Raw genomic sequence first — 20,459 nt, forward strand, 5'->3', positions numbered from 1 at the left:
CCTGACTCAGGATATCGCTTGTGCCCATGTTGTCTCCAATTCAATCTTTGCTTCATCTTCATTTTCTCTTTGTTCTTTAGGTTACCCCTGATAGTAGGCAGAATTCCTAAGATGGCCCACAAGAATCTTACTCCCCCTCCATGTACATATCCTGTATAATTTTCTGTACTGTAAATATGATAGGATAGCACTCTTGTGATTATAACGTTTGGCACAGTTGACTAGGAAGGTGAGATTAGCTGAGTAGACCTGACCTAATTACATGAACCCTTTAAATGTGGACCTAGGGGCGCCTGGGTGGCTCAGTCGGTTAAGCAGCTGACTTTGGCCCACGTCATGATCTCACAGTTCATGGGTTCAAGTCCTGCATCGGGTTCTGTGCTGACAGCGCAGAGCCTGAGCCTGCTTTGGATTCTAGGTCTCCCTTTCTCTCTCTGCCTCTCCCTTCTGCCACTCACACTCTGTCTCTTTCAAAAATAAATATTAAAAAAAAAAGTAAATGTGTATCTAGAGTCAGAAACAAAGACAGTAAGGGATTTGATGTGAGGCAGGTTCTGTGTTGCTGACTTTGAACATGGAGGGGAGCCTCATGGTAAGGATTGGGCAGTCTATAGGAACAGACAGAGGGCAACTTCTGGCTGACAGGGAGAAAACTGGAACCTCAGTCCAACAACCACAGTGAACTCAATTTTTACCTAAATGAACCTAGAGGTGGATTCTTCCTTAGGTCTCCTGGTGAGGACATTGCTCACTGACACCTTGATTTCAGCTCTAAGAGCGTCCCTGAGCAGAGAACCCAGCATACCATGCCTAGACTTGTGCCCTACAGAACTGTGAATTAATAAATGACTGCTGTCTTAAGCTCCTAAGTTTGTGGTAATTTGTTATGCAGCAATGGAGAACCAGTATTAAGACTTACATATATATCTCTTTTTCTGGAACACCTTTCTTGGTCTTCCAGGATGTGTATTATGGCAGCCTAATAGATATCCACAGCACACTGAACTTCTTGTTTGTAGCACTCATGTTAACTGACTTGTGTCTTGTTCAGTACCTTTAACTCTGGATATAGGGACCTGGTTTGAATTATTCCCTGTATTTATACCCAGTCTGTGGTGAATAATAGCCATTTAAGAAGTGTCAGAAGGGAATGAATAAAAATAAGACATAGTCCCTGACTTTGACAAGCTTATGATCTAAAGGTGTTTGGCTATGTTGTGTGTGGGTATTCTTGCTTGTGTTTGTGTATGGAATGTTTTTGGGTTTTGGTGGGTAGGAACAGTCAGCTATTAGTTGCCCAAGTGCAAAGTGAGTTAAACTGGCTTCTTTCCATGGTCGTTTTGCCTTACAACTCCTTCAGTACTTATTTAGACAATTCAAATCACTTTGACATAGGAAGGGTGAGTCAAGCAAGGAAGGAAAGAAAGGGAGGGAGGGAGTGAAGAAAGGAAGGAAAGAAGAGAGAAGGAGGGAGGAAAGGAAAAAATGTGTGCTTGAAATGCATGTGGACAAAGGCACTCTTCTGTAATAACTTTATCATTTGCAGTATTCTCTTGATGATCTGTCAGAGCATTGACTTTAAAGAGACAATGAGATGGGATATTCTACCGAGTTCTTTGTCAAGGGGACTAAATCCCATCTTGCCCCCAATGCTTAGGAATAGAAGTTGGTTCTAGGGAAGGCATTTAATAAAGTTCTTAGTGTTAGTTTCCCTGACCAACTAGAAAGCAGCTTTCATATTATTGTATTAACGTCCAAATCATCATCATTAAATAAAAGTAAAGTTTGCACAATTGCTGAACACACAGCACAGAAGCAGCACAGGAAATGATGGGAACTTCATAGGTGAAGAGGAGATGCTGGAAGCTGCCAGTCATTGTTAAAAGCTGCCTCATAAGCCAAGTGTATACTTTTTGATAACATGGGGTTCACTCTTCATGTTGCCAGAGCAGTGCCACATATGAACAAATCTAAATAGCTGATATATTGGTAATTGTGCATAAACCAAGGTACCTATAATAATCAAAAAGAAGCCCAGAAGAGAGAATTAAAGAAGAACAAAAAACGGTGCATGATGGTACGGGCTGCAGTTTTAAGGATGAAGGATCCCAAACAGATTATTCGGGACATGGAGAAATTGGATGAAATGGAGCTTAACCCAGTGCAGCAAACAGTTAAATGAGAAGGTGCTGAAGGGGGCGCCTGGGTGGCGCAGTCGGTTAAGCGTCCGACTTCAGCCAGGTCACGATCTCGCGGTCCGTGAGTTCGAGCCCCGCGTCAGGCTCCGGGCTGATGGCTCGGAGCCTGGAGCCTGTTTCCGATTCTGTGTCTCCCTCTCTCTCTGCCCCTCCCCCGTTCATGCTCTGTCTCTCTCTGTCCCAAAAATAAATAAACATTGAGAAGGTGCTGAAGATAAGCGTAAAAAGCTGCGTGAAACCTTTTAACGTATTCTACAACTCTGTGGAAGAGAATCTGGATATTTACAAAGAATTGAGAAAGCTAGAAGTAGAGTATGAACAGAAGAGGGCTCAACTTAGCCAATATTTTGATGCTGTCAAGAATGCTCAGCATGTGGAAGTGGAGAGCATTCCCTTGCCAGATATGCCACATGCTCCTTCCAACATTCTGATCCAGGACATTCCACTTCCTGGTGCCCAGCCACGCTCCATCCTTAAAAAGTCCTCGCCTATGACCTTCAACGCAGGTAGTTTCTATACTTCCTCTTCTTGGACATGGTGTTCCACATTTGCCCCCTGGCAGAAAACCTCCTGGTCCTCCCCCTGGTCCACCACCTCCTCAAGTCTTGCAAATGTATGGCTGTAAAGTAGGCTTTGCTCTAGATCTTTCCCCCTCATAGGTGGGATGAAGACATTTTATATAGTCCTGAACTTGCTCAACGGGGTCATGATGATGATGTTTCCAGCACCAGTGAAGATGATGGTATTCTGAGGACATGGATCAAGATAAGCATGATGACAGTACTGATGACAGCGACACTGATGGGTCAGATGGGAAAGTGAAGGGGCTGAATTTGTGCACTGTGATGATAATGAAAGAGACAACAATGAAGAAAAAAAGTCAGGTCTGAGTGTAAGATTTGCACATATGCCTGGAAAATCAAGGAAGAAAAAGAACATGAAGGAGCTGACTCCTCTTCAAGCCATGATGCTTCAAATGGCAGGTCAGGAAGTCCCAGAGGAGGGGCGAGCAGTAGAAGAAATTTCAGAGGATGATGATGAAGGTGATTCTGATGATTCTGAAGCGGAAAAGCAGTCACAAAAACAGCATAAAGAGGAATCTCTCTTTCTGATGGCACATTTCCCGCCTCTTCATAGCAGCAAGCTCCCACGCAGTCTGTTCCTCCTTCTCAGATACAAGCACCTCCCATGCCAGGACCACCTCCTCTTGGACCACCACCTGCTCCACCTTTACAGTCACCTGGACCACCTGCTTGGCCTTCCTTCTGGACCACTTCCAGGAGCTCCTCCATTCCTGAGACCATCTGGAATGCCAGGGCTCCAAGGGCCTTTACCTCGACTTTTACCTCCAGGCCCACCACCAGGCTGGCCCCCTGGCCCTCCCTCAGGTCCACTTCCAGGTCTGCCTCCTGGCCCTCCTCTTCAGGGACCCCCACCAAGGCTACCTCCCCCTGCACCTCCAAGTATTCCTCCACCCCGTCCTGGCATGATGTGCTCACCTTTGGTGCCTGTACTTGGACCTTCCCCACCTGGGCTTTTCCCACCAGCTCCCTTGCTGAACCCGGGGGTTTTAAGTGCTCCACCCAACTTGATTCAGCAACCCAAGGCGGATGATACAAGCGCAGCCACCATTGAGAAGAAAGCCACAGCATCCATCAGCCAAGCCATGGATCACCAATCCCTAGGCGGAGATTACTTGATTTGTGCCCACTGCAATGAGGGTACATCAAGAGAACAAAGGGACTGCTGCTGCTCCCCAGAGAAAGTCAGAGGATGATTCTGCTGTGCCTCTTGCCAAAGCAGCCCCCAAATCTGGTCCATCTGTTCCCATTTCAGGGCAAACTAAGGATGATGCTTATGAAGCTTTCATGAAAGAAATGGAAGGGCTACTGTGACAGCTTTTTTTTTTTTTTAATTTTTTAAAATGTTTATTTTTGAGAGACAGAGCACAAGTGGGGGAGGGGCAGAGAGTGAGGGAGACACAGAATCCCAAACAGGCTCCAGGCTCTGAGCTGTCAGCACAGAGCCCAACGCGGGGCTTGAACCCACAGACCATGAGATCATGACCTGAGCTGAAGTCGGATGCTCAACCCACTGAGCCACCCAGGCGCCCCTGCTGTGACAGCTTTTAATGCCAGAACGGGTTTCTATAGGCATGAGTGGTTCATGGGGAAAGAGGCTCGTATTAAACTTAGTGAAAGAGCTGCCAGGGTATTTTTAAATTTCATTTCAAGAAGTATCCTAAAATTTAGCCTTGTTCAGAATTTATTGCATATAAGAGAGAGTTATTTCATTCAGAATAGATTGGTTATTGAAGCCAGGCTGTTAACATCTATTCCCTTCTTACCACCATTTTCATCCCGTTTGTTTCCCTTCTCCAGTTCTTTGGCAACATGGTCAGGGAATCTTTGTTACTTATTTGTTTTGATTCTCTTCTTGTGTGCTATTGGCACTGGAGTAGAGATTTCTGAAAAAAGTTTATTTTACCCCATCTTGCCTTTTGTGTTTGACCTATTTTAATATTTTCTTGTAAATATTTTGTAATATTTTAGTAAAATGGGTTGCAATGTCATTTCCTATTACAAATCAAAATATGTGGGAAGAAATTGTACAGTTCTTTGATTAAAATTGTTTCCCACTGACCTAAACTTTGAGTGTTTCATGGAATAAATAAATAAATGTTTGACAAGAAAACAGCAACAGCAACAAAGTACCTGTAATAGCCAGAGTCAGATTTGGGAAAGGAAACAACTTGTCCCATCCCACCCAAATCATGTAGTCACAAAGAAAACATATTTTTTTTTATTTTTTAAAAAAAAATTTTTTTTTCAATGTTTTATTTATTTTTGGGACAGAGAGAGACAGAGCATGAACGGGGGAGGGGCAGAGAGAGAGGGAGACACAGAATCGGAAACAGGCTCCAGGCTCCGAGCCATCAGCCCGGAGCCTGACGCGGGGCTCGAACTCACGGACCGCGAGATCGTGACCTGGCTTAACCGACTGCGCCACCCAGGCGCCCCAAGAAAACATATTTTAATTACATAATCTTAAATTACCTAGGATGAAAGTGAGTGATTTAATTAATAATAGATTAATTACTAAATGAATAAACATTTTCCATAAAATTACAGTGACACATCTTGAGATATGTTTTTCCTTATCTTATTATAATTACTTGTTGTGTAAAACAGGTAAACAACATAAATATTTTAAACTAATAATGTACCATTATTTTCTTTGGTAGTTTTTATACAGAACTAATGATTTGAATATTACCACAGTGATTTAAATCATGTTCTCTTGTGCAAGCTCAATAAATTAATAATAAAGATATTTTAGAATACATTTATCTCTGCATATGAGAAAAATATGATTTGTGAAATGCTTTATGTCAAGTTTTTATCATTAGTTTGGAAGATAAATGTGTACAGTGAGGGTTTTGGGTTTTGTTTACATAGAAGCTAGATTACATTAATTTTTTTGTTTGGGTTTTTTAAGATGCCTTACACAAATTTCTGTCAACATAATTTCTGTTTTTATTCTTAATTCCTTTGTAGACCCAAATTGGTGGTTGGGGGAAGGGCATGGGTGCAAGGGGTGAGTAGTTTTCTTTTTCAATTTTCAGGTGACTTTTTTTCGTTTTCATTTTGAACATTAGTTCAAGAGAACAAAACTTGCCCAACCAACAAAGAAAGCTCCTGTTGTTCTTAAGCTGAAATACCATATTAGGTCCTATGTCTTCTGCCAGGTTTTTATATGCTTTTCCTTTTAGTTCAGTTGTATTTTAATTGATATTTTAGACAAGTGATTGAACACTCATGTTCAGTGTTTTTTCTCCTTTTAATCTTTTAAAAATTTAAAAATTTTAAAAAAGATTCTTTGAATCTTTTAAAAAAACTTTAAAAAATCTTTTAAAAATCTTTTAATACTCAAAAATACGTAAAACAAATGTAGACTATAATGAATTATTAAATGTAACCTCTACCCAGATCAAGAAAGACAATGTTGCTATTGCTACAAAAGCTGTTTTGGTGCCCACTTTATGATCAGAAGTATTTATTCCCATCCTGCAATATAGGCATTACTATGACTTGTATGATAGTCTCTCTCTGTTTTCTTTTATAATTTTGCCATTTAATCTTTCCTCTCCAAACAATACAATTTAATTTTGCATATTTTTAAGTTAAATGAATCTTGCAACATATATTCTTTTGGATCTGGGTTCTTCTGCACGGCACTATCTTATTTCAAAACTTTACCCGTGTTATATGAACCTAAGATTATTCATAATATTCCGCTGAATGCATGCACCACAGTTTATCCATATTCTGCTGTTGATAGATAGTTGTTTCCAGCTTTTTGCCTATTATGAATAATGCACCTATTCAGAAACGTGCCTCTGTTGCACATGAGCATGCATTTCTCTAGGATATATGCCCACTCAGAATTTCTGATATATAGGCTCTGCATACGTTCATTCAGCTTAAATGAGAATGCTGTATTAAGCAATTTATACTCCCATGAAAATTGTATGAGATTTCTTTTTGCTCCACATTTTTGGACTACATCCTTTTTGTTTTGTAGTAGTTAAAACTTTGTTTTGTAATGTAGTAGTTAGTGTGTCTCATTATTTGTACAAAGTTTGAGGTTTTTTTGATGACAATGTCAAATACCTTTTTATATGTTTATTAGACATTCACATAGCCTCTTTTATCAAATGCCTATTAAATCTCTTGCCCATTTTTCTTTTGAGTTCTCTTTCTTTGCTTATTAATTTACATTTCTTTATGTATGCAGAATATGAACCTTTTGTGAACTGTGTATGTTGCAGATGTCTTCTCCCAGTCCAGCTTGACTTTTCACTCTTGTGTCATTGAACATGAGGTCTTAATTTAATGTAGTCAAATTTTTCAGTATTTTCCTGTATGGTTAATGCTTTTGAGCTTTTTTTAAAATTGTTTATTTTTATTTTTGAGAGAGAGCAAGACAGAGCGTGAATGGAGGAGAGGCAGAGAGAGAGGGAGATAGAATCCAAAGCAGGCTCCAGGCTCTGAGCTGTCAGTACAGAACCTGATGTGGGGCTTGAACTCAAGAACTGAACCACAAGATCATGACCTTAGCCGAAGTTGTACGCTTAACCAGCTGAGCCACCCAGGCGCCCCTTCATAGAAATTCTTGAAATCACACTGTGTAAGACCCCCACCCCCCAACTATGTTCTTTTCACTCAAAATTGCTCTGGCTGTTCTAGTGTCTTTGCCTTTCCATGTAAATTTTAGATCATTAATATCTAAAAGGAATCCTGCTGAGATTTTGAGTAAGATTACATTGAATCCATAGATCAAATTGACATCTTAGCAATAATGAGTCTTCTAATTCATGAACATGTTATCTCTATGTAGGTTTTCTGTAAGTCTTTAATGAGTATCTTACAGTGAACGTATACAGATCCTGCAAGTTTTTATTAGATTTATACCCAAGCATTTTTCTGGCTTTTCTTTCTTTCATTCTTTTGTATTGTAAATGTAAAGTCTTTAACATTTTTAATTTCCAGTTAATTGCTAGTATGTGGAAATACATTTGCTTGTTGTATATTGACCTTGCATTCAGCAACTTTTCTAAACTCATTTTTGGATTTTTTACAAAAAATTTTCTTGGGATTTTCTCCATGAACAATATGTCATTTATAAATAGAGACAGTTTTATGTTTTCTTTCCCAATCTATATGCCTTTTGCTTCTTTTTATTCTTACTGACTTAGGACTTCCAGTATGAGAATGAATAGGAATGACGAGAGTAGACATCCTTGCCTTGTTTCTGATCTTAGAAGGAAAACATTTACTCTTTCACCATTAAATAACTGGTATATTTCTCACGCCAGTCAGAGTCGCCAAAATGAACAAATCAGGAGACTATAGATGCTGGAGAGGATGTGGAGAAACGGGAACCCTCTTGCACTGTTGGTGGGAATGCAAATTGTTGCAGCCACTCTGGAAAACAGTATGGAGGTTCCTCAGAAAAATAAAAATAGACCTACCCTATGACCCAGCAATAGCACTGCTAGGAATGTATCCAAGGGATCCAGGAGTACTGATGCATAGGGGCACTTGTACCCCAATGTTTATAGCAGCACTTTTAACAATAGCCAAATTATGGAAAGAGCCTAAATGTCCATCAACTGATGAATGGATAAAGAAATTGTGGTTTATATACACAATGGAGTACTACGTGGCAATGAGAACGAAATATGGCCCTTTGTAGCAACGTGGATGGAACTGGAGAGTGTGATGTTAAGTGAAATAAGCCATACAGAGAAAGACAGATACCATATGTTTTCACTTTTATGTGGATCCTGAGAAACTTAACAGAAACCCATGGGGGAGGGGAAGGAAAAAAAAAAAAGAGGTTAGAGTGGGAGAGAGCCAAAGCATAAGAGACTCTTAAAAAGTGAGAACAAACTGAGGGTTGATGGGGGGTGGGAGGGAGGGGAGAGTGGGTGATGGGTATTGAGGAGGGCACCTTTTGGGATGAGCACTGGGTGTTGTATGGGAACCAATTTGACAATAAATTTCATATATTGAAAAATAAATAAAAAAAAAAGAAGTTTGCAGCACTCTCAACAATAGCTAAATTATGGAAAGAGCCTAAATGTCCATCAGCTGATGAATGGATAAAGAAATTGTGGTTTCTATACACAATGGAATACTACATGGCAATGGGAAAGAATGAAATATGGCCTTTTGTAGCAACATGGATGGAACTGGAGAGTGTTAACGCTAAGTGAAATAAGTCATACAGAGAAGGACAGACTCCATATGTTTTCACTCCTATGTGGATCCTGAGAAACTTAACAGAAGACCATGAGGGAGGGGAAGAAAAAAAAATGGTTAGAGAGGGAGGGAGCCAAAACATAAGAGACTCCTAAAAACTGAGAACAAACTGAGGCTTTATGGGGGGTGGGAGGGAGGGGAGGGTGGGTGATGGGTATTGAGGAGGGCACCTGTTGGGATGAGCACTGTGTGTTGTATGGAAACCAATTTGACAATAAATTTCATAATAAAAATAAAAAGTTAATAAATAAATAAATAACTGGTATATTTCAAGTTCAAGATTCCCCCCCCCCTTTGATAGTAGCTGTAGAATCTGAAACTTACATGATTTTAAAGTTCTACTCTAAATTAAGTTTTAAGGTTATGAAATGTATAATTTACGAGTGTTGCATATTCAGATTACCTTTATTAAGTTGGAATATATGCTTAATTTAACAGTTAAATATCATGGTTATAGACAGTGTATGTGCATATATTTGTGACAGTCTAGATTTATTTTTCTTCAAGTTGTTCCTGTATAAAATGTTACCACTGCTGTAGATTAATACTTAAAGTTGAGTGAGGGCATGTTTGGGTAGCCTCATTCAGGTATTTGTTTATTAATGGAGTGAAATGTCCTGTCACTCCAAGGCACTAATTTAGTTTTTTAAATAGTTTGATCAAAAAAAAAAAGTTTGATCAAGAAGTGTGAGTAGTGAAGCTATTTGTTAGATGTATCTTACTTGTTTACTAGCCATAAACTGAAAGTGTTAGTAATTGGTTTAAATATATAAATCTTTCAGTTGCATGTATAGTCTTGTAGACAAGAATGTGGTATTTTTATGCTAAAATGATTTGTCTTATGGTAGGTTCACCTGTGTTCTGATTCTTTTCTAAGAAATGAAAATCTCTCACTCTTTTTCCCAGACTTTGTAAGTATCACCTACTTGTAACTAACCCAAATAGAGAGCTGTAGAAAAGAATATTAAGATTGCCATATTGTGGAAAAATTTTCTAGAGTGGGACCATACTTCTACAGTTACATAAGGGTGAGGAATCCCTTGTTACTGGTATGATTTTTAAAAATACATTATTTTCCAGAATCTAACATATGTTCAGATATTTAGAGATAAACACATGCACATGAATGACTGATTGCTTACATCACTGTTGCTGTTAACTTATTTAAACTCCAAGGAAGTGAAGAGTCCAGAATGTAAACAGCAAGAAGGACCTTGATCTGTAAATCAGGCAAACTAGACTCTAGTCTGTCTTTCAGTAGTTTAGCCTCTCTGAGCCCTGTTCTTCTCATTTGTAAAATGAGGTGATTGAACTTGCTCTCTAAGGCTATTTCTATCCCTAATATATTACTATGACAACTCATTAAACTATTATATTTGCTTTCTAAATTATATCACTTAAGTCTGGGTTATTTCACAACAATTTGGGGGGAACGGGAGGATATTTCAGCAGATTTAGTTAAGAATCAAGTTAATGGTTCCTTTTTTCTTCTGTTACCCTTTTCAGTGAGTGGTAACAATATTGATTTGAATATTTTCTCTAGGTGTCTTTCTTGTTCTACTTTTCTTACACACATCAAAGGCTATATAAAAATCACAAAGTGGCAGAAACTTTGACTATTTTGTTAGTGCCCATTTGTTTCCCATTTTCCTCTAATGCGCAGAGCTCTGATTTTGTTTGGGCATCTGATCCCCCATGTCACTGGAAAATGATCCCCTTCCTACCTCCAGGGTGTCATAATCAAGTGGTTGATGTAGGCATAGCAGGTGACACAAGACTGGACAATGAGAAGTGAGAGAAAGTTACATGGATGCCTTGGGGCAGTTTCCTCACTGATTAAAAATAGACATAAAGGACACTTCCGGTTTCTAGTTCCATATGTAAGAAACTTGGAAGTCGCCACTCTGTTCTAACAAGTACAAAGCTGAACAGACTGAAAATTTAACAGCTCTTCTTGGGTCCATAACAGCCCTTCTTGTGACCCAGGGCAAACCACTGCCCCTAAGATCGGATAGACACAAACGAACATAGAAAGCTGAGGCTTGAAGAGCAGACTCGTGAGTAGCAACTGCTCAGGAATCAGTTCTGGGAAGGAAAAACTGAACTTTAATTGACAGATTGCTGAAGGTTCAGTGTGGATAATTCTGAGAGTTGAAAACACCAGGGGATCCAGTCACAGGCCACCACAGTATTGTAAGGTTTACCTCCAGGAGCCAAATGAGGTTCTCACAGTAAATATCAGAGAAAACCCTTCACGCTTCTAGCAGGGGCCCGGGGTGGGGGGGTGGGGAGCATTTTGAAATATGATAGAGCACTCCGTCCTTTTTTATTTTTTAATGTTTTATTTATTTTTGAAAGAGTGCAAACCAGGGAGGGGTAAAGAGAGAGGGACAGAGTATCTGAAGTGGGCTCTGCGCTGATAGCAGCAAGCCTGATGTGGGGCTTGAACTCTTAAACTGTGAGATCATGACCTGAGCTGAAGTCGGATGCTCAACTGACTGAGCCATGCAGGTGCCCCCAGAGCACTCTGTTCTTAACAAGGCCTGCCCTCTGGGGGAGACTAGTTAACCAGAGGCTGACTGACTCTGGAGGAAAGGAAATACCCAACTCCGGCCCCCTCTAGCCATTCTGTCCCACCTGGAGGCGGGGGAGGGTGGCTGGGAAACACTTGTGAAGTTCACAGACCAGAGGTATAAGCTCACTAAATAAAAATCCTAATCATAGGACACTTCCCCTCCCCTCACACCTCACAACACATTAATTATGAAAGGCCTATTTACAGTGGTTCCTTTTACCCAGTACATCATGTCTGGTTATCAAGAAAAAATTAGAAGATATATAAAAGGCAAAAAGCACAGTTTGAAGAGAGATGGAAATCCTAAGAAAGAACCAAAAGGAAATGCTGGAGATCAAAAACAGTAAAAGATAAAAAAAGAAAAAGTTTTTGTTGAACTTCTTAAATAGACTGGACATAACTGAAGAAAAATCTCTGAGCTAGAAGACCTAACAATAGAATCCTCATAAACTGAGAAAGCAAAGAAAATAAAGACTTAAAATAACAGAGTATCTATGAGACAACTACAAAAGGTGTAACCAACTTGTAATAGGAATCCCAAAAGGCAAAGGAAGAAAAAGGAGCAGAATAAACATTTGAAACAATCATGACTGAGAATTTTCCCAAACTAAAGACCCTAAGCTACATATCCAGGAAGTTCAGAGAACACTAAGCAATATAAATATAAATAACACAGCTACAACAACAAACAACATCTAGGTGTATCATTTTGCAAATTGTAGAAAACGATAGAGAAAAAATACCGTACCTATAAAAGAGCAAAGATAAGAATTATATTCAACTTCTCAGAAACCATACAAGCAAGAAGAGAGTGGAGTGAAATATTTAAAAAGGTAAAGGAGAATGGTGCCTGGGTGGCTCAGTCAGTTAAGCATCTGACTCTTGATTTTAGCTCAGGTCATGATCTCATGGTTTGTGGGTTTGAGCCCTGTGTCGGGCTCTGCACTGACAGCGTGGGGCCTGCTTGGGATTCTATGTCTCGCTCTCTCTCTGCCCCTCCCCCTGCGCTCACTAGCTCTCTCTCATAAATGAATGAGTGAATGAATGAATACATAAGTGAAATAAAAAGGTAAAGGAGAATAAAGATTTTCTTAAGCAAATAAAAATTAAAGAAGTTTGTTACTGGTAGACCTGCCTTGTAAGAAATGTTAAATGAAGTTCTTACATGGAAGGAAAATAATACAGATCAAAAACTCAGATTTATATAAGGAAGAGAATTGAGTATGTCAAAGTAAAATGAAAATAGTTTTCTTATTTTTAATCTAATGTATAAGCTTGTTTAAAGTAACATTGTATTATGTGTGCTTATATATGTGTATATATATGTCCTACGTATATACAACGTGTGTGTGTGTGTGTATACGCACATATATATTTTTTTCATTGTTTATACTTCTATGTAAGTGAAATGGATGACAGCAATGATACAAGGGACAGGAAGGAGAATTAGGATTAATTTGTTATTAATAAGACATTGCCTATTAAGTGGTATCGTGATATTTGAAAATAGATTTGGATTAGTTGTGAATTTCTACTGTAAACTCTAGGGCAACCATTAAAAAAATTATTTTTCAAGTATAACCAATATTCTGAGAAAAGAAAATAGAGTCATACTACAGGCTCAGTTAAAACCACAAAATGCAGAAAAAGAGTGAAGGATAAAAACAGGAACAAAAAATGAGGGAAACAAACAAAAATGTAGCAAATAATAGTAGATAATAATCCATCTGTATCACTAATGCTCTGAGTATACCAGTTAAAAGAGATTGTCATTAGTGGATCGTAAAACAAGACCCAATTATATGTTGTTTTTGAGAAACCTACTTTAAATAAAAAGAAATCTATAGATTAAAAGTAAATGGATGATGAAAAATACGCTAGCACTTATCAAAAGAAGGCAGGAGTAGCTATATATACTTCAGACAGAATAGACTTCAGAGCAAGGAAAGTTATCAGGGATAAAGAAGGGTGTTAAATAATAAAAGTGTCATTTCTTCAGGAAGAAATAACAAACTTTAATGTGTATGCACCTAACAGCAGAGTATCAAGTTATGGAGATAGTATAAACATGAAGGGTTGGTGGGGGATGGAGATGAACAGGTAGAACACAGAGGATTTTTAGGGCAGTGAAAATACTCTGATAATATAATGATAGGTAAGTGTCATCATGCATTTGTCCAAACCCATAGAATTTACATCATCAAGAGTGAAACCCAAGGTAAACTTTGGATTATGATGTGTCAGTGTAGGTCCATCACCTACACTGTACATTGTAACAAATGTATCACTCTATTAGGGGCCGTTGATAATGGTGGGTGCTGTGCACGCCTGGAAGTAGGGAGTATATTGGAAATCTCTGTACTTTCCCTTCATTTTGCTGTGAATCTAAAACAATTGTCTCTTTTTTATATAGTTTTTTTCATGTTTATTTAAACATTTCTTTAATGTTTATTTATTTGGCGGGGGGGGGGGAGGCGGGAGGGACAGAGAGAGGAGACACAGAATCTGAAGCAGGCTCCAGGCTCTGAGCTGTCAGCACAGAGCCTGATGCGAGGCTCGAACTCACAAACTGTGAGATTGTGACCTGAGCCGAAGTTGGTTGCTTAACTGACTGAGCCACCCAGGTGCCCCAACAATTATGTTAACTAAAAAAACATTTTTTTAATATAAAAAATAAGAGCACAAGAGAGGAATAGATGGCTTTTTTTCCCCTGCTACTGGCTGTTGTTTGGGGTGAACTAGCTTGGATGAGCCTATACATTGGTTATGTGGTTGTGGATGGCAAAGTAGAAAGGTAGAATTTCTTACACCTGGATGATGTCTTTGAGTTGCTAAATCAACCAGTTTTGCCCCTATCCTGTATAAGAGTAAATCTTATTTTTAAACCATTTTTTAAAAATGCTTATTTTTTTTGAGAGAGAAAGAGTGTGAGCCAGGGAGGGGCACAGAGACAGGGAGAGAGAATCCCAAGCAGGTCTGTGCTGTGAGATCTGTGAGATCATGACCTAAGCCAAAATCAAGAGTTGGACACTTAACTGTCTGAGCCACCCAGATGCCCCTTAAACCATTTTTAGTTAGTGTTTTTCTGTACTTGGAAAGCTACATAGAATACAATTAAAGCACTAATTGTCAACATTAATTTTGTGTCCTGATAGTGCTGCTTTAAAAATCCCATTAATACAGAGTTGAACTAAGAGAATAATTTTCTCCCTTTTCCTGCCTCTCTTTCTCCTTCCTTATCTCTTACTCCCCTTCCCTAGCTTCCCTAGAGTATGTTGATTACAGTGTTCTTTGTAAAATAACTGAGGGGTCATGTAAAATCTTCTTGTCTACTATCATCCAAAGTGATTGTTACTGTCAAAAACTAAACTCTTGCAGTTACTTTACATTTTGAATTGTGCTTCTGTTTGACTTTAATTTTTATCTGTCTTAGGAGTTTTGACCATGAGTTTGATAAATTCAAGCTAGGAAATATTTATTAAACATCCATTGTATTGTTCTGGGTTTCTTAAAGATTGGATTACCTTTGTTGTAGTGAAGAGATTAGGATTTATGAAGAATCCCTTGCCATGTGTAAGATATGTTATTTGAGATGAAATGTTTTTGTTTTTTAGTTTAACCAGAAGAATTAACTGATTCATTTATATTATTTAAAACATAGCTGATTATATTACATTGTTCATTGGTAAATTGTCTGGTAGAATTATTATTGCTAAATTTTCAGAAACTTAGGAGTTTAGACATACATACCTATGCAGCGTCTCTAGTATTTAAATATATACAATCCTGATCTCAATCTAGCTAATACAGCTTTTCTAAAGGGATGAAAAGAAAGGTGGTATTCTTTATTACCTGATTGTTCCTTAGCTATTCCTTTTCCTTTCTGTGTGACTATAGAAAGGGAATAGAGAAACGCATCATTTATAAGTTAGTGATAGTTCTGTCCTGTGTCTAAAAGTAATAAGCTAGATTTCAGCTTCCTTAAGGTGTGGGGAAACTCCCCCTCCAGCTTAAGGTGTGGGGAAACTCCACCTCCAGCCCAAATTGCTGAGCAGTTTACTTGGAGCAGTTTTGCTGCTTTCAAAGACTCTCAAGAGAAGCCACAACTGGTCCAGCTTCGAATAGATAGGGATTGAATGGACTGCTTGCATTTAGTTGTAGTTGTTAATTATAATTGTCAATAGAACATTTTAATGAAAAGCATGAGTTTGGAGGTAGTTTCCTCATCTTTAAAAATAATATGGTAAACTATACAGTAAGTTTGCAAAATAAAACAGCTGTTTCAAGTGCTTTATGCAATGCCTACCACAAAATAAAGATCTGTAGGGTTGCCCTCATTTTCTGAGAAACTCTCCCCATTCCACATAGTTACTGTGATCAGTATGTTGATATTGTATTTTGTACATAAAATATAACTTCTTTGCCTATTCTCACTTGATTGATACATGAGTAGGATCTAACCAAAATAGAGTCAATCAGAATACTATTTTAGGATTTGGAATTAAAAGACTTCTCTTTGGACTACTGAAGTTCTAAGAGTAAATCTCAGGATCTCTATGGATGTTTTTTTGTTTTTTTTGTTTTTTTTTTTAACTATGAGGAAAAGTGTTGTTGGTGAAGGGGGGAAAAAAAAGCCGATACATGGAAAAACAGAGACAAAAAGTGGTCCTGAATGTGTAAAGTGCTTGATTTTAGTTCTTATGGTCTAGCCATGCCCCTTCCTTACCTAAATTTTGTTTGTTTGATACCCAATTCCATGAGGCATTTCACTCTTTTTAATAAGTCCATTTTGCCTAAACTAGTTTAATTTAGATTTCTGTCACTTGCACCCAGTAATATCTAATACCTGTATTAAATAAATAGTAACTATTAAGGGCAATTAGAGAACAAGACAATAATGTACTTAGTTGAAACACTTTTTATTTCAAGTTATATTAGTCTGCTAAATGCTAATGATTTTTCATGTCATAATCTGAAACTTTAAGTTTCCATAGAGGTTTTCATAATATTTCTTGGGAAAGAGCGATAGCATACGTTTTAGAACTGGGTTTTAATTCATTGATGAAGAGTTGTCTGTACCCAGTAATTTGGATAGCCATCTCTTAGAGGCAGTTCTAGAATGTGCTTTGTTCTAGGACCCCAAAGTCAATTATAGAAATCTTCTACAACCTATAATACATTAGAATATCATGATTCATGGCAAATTTTCTTCATTAATATTTTAATTTATTTAAACCTCTCTAGTGCCTATGAGGTATATAACTTTGAGTCAAGTACTATATGGGCATAAAATTAGACAACTTATTTTCTCTAGATATTTATTACTTAATAATGAAGCCATGACATAAACCCAAAATTGAACAATAACCAAAATGTCAGCTGTGTGGTACAGATGACAATGTCATAATAGGGAACACAGAGTGATTTGAGTGTACTCACATGGTCTTGAAGCCTTGGTAAAGGAGATAGAACTTGGGCTATGAAGACTGGAAGGGATTTGGGTAGGGGAAAGACATTCTGGGCAAAGGGAACAAAGGTGAAAGATGACAATGTGCCATTACTCATTCTGTTAATAGAAATTAACTATTGTGGTTCCAGCTATAGGTTAGTGGCTTTTGAATATCAGGTTATAGAGGTAGAGTGGAGATGATTGGTGGTGGTCACAGTCACTACAGGGATTGAGCAGGGTAGCTAATGAATGTGAAATTGTCTTCCAGGTTTGATCTGCTAGCAGGTAAACCGGTTGGATCTCTAACGTGATTTGAGGATGAGACGATAAGGTTGGAGGATAGTAGTGAATTTAAAAATAAAACATAATCAGGGCACCTGGGTGGCTTGGTCGGTTGAGCATCTGACTCTGATTTCAGCCCAGGTCATGGGATTGAGCCCTGCATCAGGCTCCACACTGAGTGTGGAACCTGCTTAAGCTTCTCTCTCTCTGTCTCTCTCTCTCTCTCTCTCTCTCCCTCTACCTCTCCCTCTCCCTCTCCCTCTCCCTCTCCCTCTCCCTGATTGCACTCTGTCTCTCCCTAAAATGAAATTTTAAAAACTAAATAAGTAAATAAAACACAATTTAAGGATTGTTCCAAACAGCTATAAGTATACAAAGTACCACTTATGTACCAGAGTAAGCTAGAGTTTTATTTGAAGCAGCTACAGATATCCACCAGCACCCTACAGAACCATATCCCAAGGCTGAGGTTCCTTGTGTGCAGTTTTGAGAACAGCCAGGCCTTATAACTTATTTATGAAAGGGTAAGACAAGATTGGATCTGATAAAGTCCTAGGTAAGTTCAGCTGAACTCTGTGGACCACAAACAGCATTGGAAGTTAATAGCTGACTACTATACATGGGAGTTTCAGTCTGATAGTACAGATAAAAAAGAAAGGGAAAAAAATTACTAAGAAAATTTTGATTAAAATTTGGTAAGAAAAGTGAAGTCAGGCCACAGAATGTTTTGAAGGAGAATTATTAGTTTTAAGCAGACCATGGTGCTTAAAGCTCCCGTGCATAATGGAACATTACAAATAGAGGCTGTGTAAGAAGTTAGGAGCCCAACTGCCTGTGTTTGAATGTTGATTCTGCCACTGCCACATGATCTTGAGTAAGTTCCTTAAACCTTCCTGTGCCTTGATTTCTCTATCTGTAGAATAAGGAAATACATTGGTTCCTTAACCCTGCAGGGTAAAGTGCTTGGGGCAGTCCTAGCAGAAAGTAAGCACTAGATAAGTGTTGATTGTTGAGATTTTTAGGATTATTATTCTTAAGAGGTTACAACTAATATATATAAACACTTTCAGTTACTGGACAAGGACAGAATTACAGAATTGAGTCCTTGCTATGAAACTCGTGGTTGAATCCATGTAAGTGGATAAATTCTCACAGTCTCTAAGTATTTCTTGTACAAATGTTCTGTTTCACTTTCACTTTAGCATTTCTGACTTTTCACTTTTTGGTTTTCCTACCCTATATGTTTCCTCTCATTCCAACCTGATCCTGAAATCTGCTTTATATTAAAAGCTCCTACACAAAATATTGAGAATGTACAAGTACAGTTTTAGTTCCCAGATTTTACTTAAGATACTTCCCCTTAGATACAATCCTTTTCCTGACCTGTGCTTGGAATCTACCATGGATTCCCTTCTTTCTCACAGCCTCATTCCCTAGGTTGTCCAATCTTGCTTGCCTATGTTTTATAGACTCCTTTTGGAGCTCACTATAACACAACATATAAACCAAAATATAATAGGATTTTTCTGAATACTTTTTTAAAACTTTAAAGAAATTATAGATACATCAGAAATTGCAGAAGTGATACAGAGAGATCCTTTCTTTCCATCAACCAGATTCTTCAAATGTGGTGACATCATACTGTGCGTTATTAAAACCAGGAAACTGATATTGGTACAATACAACTAATTACAGAATAGACTTCTCTTGGATTTCACCAGTTTTTTTGCATTCATTTATTTATTTTGCATTCATTTATTTGGCATTGTCTTTATGAATAATCTTATGACATTTTGTCACATGTGTAGATTTGTATAACTACCAACATGTTTAAGATACAGAACTGTTGCATCACTATGAAGAACTCCTTCACGTTCCGATCACTTGCGTATCTCTTTTGTATGTACCAGCTCAGCATATTGGCCCAACCCCAAATTGTTAGCAACCCCTGATCTTCTTAACCCATCTATTGTAGGCCATCTTCTTTCAGGATTATTGTTTGTAAGAGTTATAGCTATTTTTTGTTTGTTCTTATTTGGGGAGTGTGGGCAGTTAAGTTTTGGTTGCCCTAATCATGTGCACAAAATATTTTTTCTGAGTATTTACATAAGAACTGTAAGAAAAGTGTACTTCAAAATATATGATCAAATCTATGTGATCAAAGTTAATATTTGTTGTTTGAGTCTAGTGTATATATTCAATAATTCTAGTTGGGATTATTTTAAGAATACTACATTGAGATGCAGTGGTTTCTTAAAAAACTGACTTCATATCTGAGAAACATTGTTTTTGTAATGTGTACCTGGTACTTGTGAAAACGCCTGGGATATTAAAATATTTTTAGGATTTTTAATAAATAGCTTTTCAGTTGGTATAAATGTTATTTTTAATTTTTTCCTTTTTTACTTTTTGAAACATGTACATGGTAATAACTCCAAACAATACCAAAGGCTACAAATAGTGAAAACTCTCACACTTTAAACCCTAGTCCGCCAGTTCCCGTTCACCCAGAGGTAATCACTCTATTAGTTTCTTGAGTATCCTTCCAAAGATATTTTATGCATAATCAAGCCAAAGTGGATGTAGAACCTTTTATCATACAATTGTTCTAAGTCTGCATTTTTTCATTTAACACTGTGCTTTAAAGACTTTTCCATTGATAAGGAACATTGAGGTCTGCTTGTTTTTTTTAAATTGGGGGCATGGTGTGATATTAGGATTTATAATAAAAAGTATATATTTGGTCTCTGTTCCCATTTCTGGCAGTGAGCTCCTAAAAACCCTTGGAATTTCCTGTGAGAGAGCAATGAAAGATGTCTTTTTTATGTAAATGAAGTGACTTTTGGAAAGCTTAGAATGAGGGCTCCTTGCCAGTGGAGCCAACCTTGTGATTAGAGGGTGGGGACTCTCAGTCCCCTTTTCCCCCAGTACCACTGCCTCTGGGGAGTGGATTAAGCTTAGTTGCCAGCAGGTGTTGTTGTTTATCAGTCATGTCTATTAAGGAAACCTCCATAAAAGTCCCAAAGGAGGGGGTTTGGAGAACTTCCAGGTTGGTTGACCAGAAACCCTTACACCTGCCACTGTGCTGGACCTGAAACACTACCAGGATTAAAGTTCTTTGTTCAGCA

The 20,459-nt window shown here is 38.1% G+C and overlaps 1 protein-coding gene and 1 pseudogene across 6 annotated transcripts in view; both read left to right on the top strand.

Moving 5' to 3' along the window:
• ANKRD28 (ankyrin repeat domain 28) overlaps positions 1–20,459 on the top strand; it is a 202,609-nt gene that overhangs the window by 90,356 nt on the left and 91,794 nt on the right. The gene's annotated exons all lie outside the window — the stretch shown is intronic.
• On the top strand, positions 2,000–4,093 carry LOC115523774 (annotated as a pseudogene).

This window comes from Lynx canadensis, chromosome C2 (genome assembly GCF_007474595.2).
Source record: "Lynx canadensis isolate LIC74 chromosome C2, mLynCan4.pri.v2, whole genome shotgun sequence".
Classification (NCBI taxonomy): domain Eukaryota; kingdom Metazoa; phylum Chordata; class Mammalia; order Carnivora; family Felidae; genus Lynx; species Lynx canadensis.